This window comes from Oryzias melastigma, linkage group LG6 (assembly GCF_002922805.2).
Source record: "Oryzias melastigma strain HK-1 linkage group LG6, ASM292280v2, whole genome shotgun sequence".
Classification (NCBI taxonomy): Eukaryota; Metazoa; Chordata; class Actinopteri; order Beloniformes; family Adrianichthyidae; genus Oryzias; species Oryzias melastigma.
In genome coordinates, this window is record NC_050517.1 from 35106876 (window position 1) to 35109240 (window position 2365).

Here is a 2365-nt window from a genome sequence, read left to right on the forward strand (position 1 = left end):
CCAAGGATGAAGAAGTTGTGCAGCAGAGATGTGAGTTTTGGACTGAACCTCTTCAGGCTGCAGCAGCTGCTGTAAAACCTCACGAGACGTCTGTCAGTCCTCACGGGAATCTTCTACAGCCGTTCTGGAGATCAGAGGAGGACGGCAGAACAGTCAATGACACACTGTGATTGTCTCAGCTGCTGTCCATGGTCCTGAACTACTCATCTACACCCATAGATCTGCGGCAAATAGAACAAACCGACCCTACTCAACTGAACGACAATCATTTTAAAAAATCTGCACAAGAGTTCTTTTTTATAGAAAACAAAAACAATAAAATGCAGAAAAACTGAAACATCCAAAAAACCAAATGATGCTGAATCATGTGAATGTGGGACATACTATCTGATATGAAGGAGTGCACATTCCTTTCAAATGTGATGAAAAATTAAAGATCTCGTTAAAGTTTTAGAGTTAAGTATACGGTAAACAGATGAAGATATCCTGTCGGCAGCATCCCGCTGTCCTCGTCCTCCTGCTTCCACTCAGCGGGCTGTCCTTGCTTTTCATCTCCCTCCCGAGATGTCAAAGAAGTAAGTGTGCCGGGAAGAACAGAGCACTCATCTCAAATGGCCTCCACTCACATAATGCATGAGGAGGCATCCTCTGTAAACACTGCAACAGGAAGTGTTTGGCTCCAGAAAACATCCTGCTCTCTGAAAGTTAAATGACATGCTGTAAAGCTGCTGTCTGCTGAGACACGTTCTGTGTGTGACTAATGCAACATACGCTGCACCCCACTGGTGCCCCGGACCTTCAACCCAACCCGCTCATCCCACCAGCTCGGCACAGCTTTTATTGGGTGACTCGCTGCGGATGTGCGCACACGTCTTGCTAACTGCGAGCCTCGAGCCGTGATCACGCTGTGAGCCCCCGACCTTTCACCCCTATAACAAACCCCACTGTGTGCTCATGTTGTCGGTAAGTTTACTAAAACGTTCCAATCGTGTAAAACAAGCGGAAGAATCGAGTTTGCTTTTCCCTACAGTCCGAACTGTTTCCTCCTTGGAGTCCAAAACCAATAAAGTTCCTGTAACTGTGATCTACTAATGGAACCGACCTGGTAGATCACAATGTTCTCCAAAAGGGGAAAACATTTTACTTAACAAGAGAGGAGGAGACTCCCCTCTCAAAAAAAAAAAAGAAAAAAAATAGACTTAAGTTGAAACAGGATTAAACCTCCAATAAGCAGATGTCTATAGGAATGCTCCACAATGATGCTGAAAAGAGAGTCTCACTTTCTCTGCTGCATGTTTTTAAGATAAGATAGAGAGACTTTATTGATCCCGGCTTTGGAAATTCTTGCAAAAACGGTTGCACTGAGATCAAAGAAAAACCCGTTTAACAATGTAGTGTTCCATTCATCAAATTAATTAGCCGTTTCCATGACAGCATCCTGGTTTGGACTCTTTTTCTGGTTCCTCTTTGGGTTCACCCACTGAAGCTCTTGGACGACATCACCAGATGCTTCAAAAGTACATGGGGGAGCACCTTCGGTTGATTGAACCAGCATCTGTAGGATGGGGGGTGGGGTGTTGTATCCCCACTTCAGTTTTACAAATCAGCACTAATGAAGATGAGGAGCTGCAGGAACATCTCTATCATTGGGTTTTTCAAAGAACATCAATCATTTAAAAACATTTACTTTTGGTGTTCAGACGTTTGAAGGACTTTCTCTGTTTAGTATCTTCCTCTACCAAACTCTGGGGTCAAACTTTTGTGTCCAGGACCAGTTCTTTTTTTGGTTTTGTGTATTTTTCTAACACCTCAACAGCTAAGAAAACAGAGATCAGAGCTGAAGGCCTCTTGCGTTGGACAGATTTTACTGTTACAATAAGGACTTATGAACTTTCTGGCACACAAGATATATATTTGCATAAACCACTTTTGTAATTTAGGCTAAACTTTTGGATAAATGTATTATTACACAGTGTGAATGTGTGCACATGTTGAATGAGGAAAAGTAAGAGGGACAACCCATTCTTAATCCCAACTTGTCACATATTGCCGTTTGGCTAGGACCCCCTCCTGATCGCTTTGGGTGTCCCCAACTTGTCGTTTTTTTGTTGCCCTGGCTGTTTGTAATATCAAGGGTCCACAACCCTCAGTACACGTTACCAGACGTGGTACCAGATGCAGTATCTCACTTAGACTGGTCCTTGAGACGGGTAAAAAAGAACGGGGAGAAAAAAGGGTGTTAAGTTGTAAGGGGTAGTTGTGTTGTGTTGACATCTTTGTAAGTAAACATTTTTGGAGTCAGCAGGTATATCTGTTAGATTTGTGTGGACAGGTCCCGCCCCTTTCAGACTACACCTGACATGAA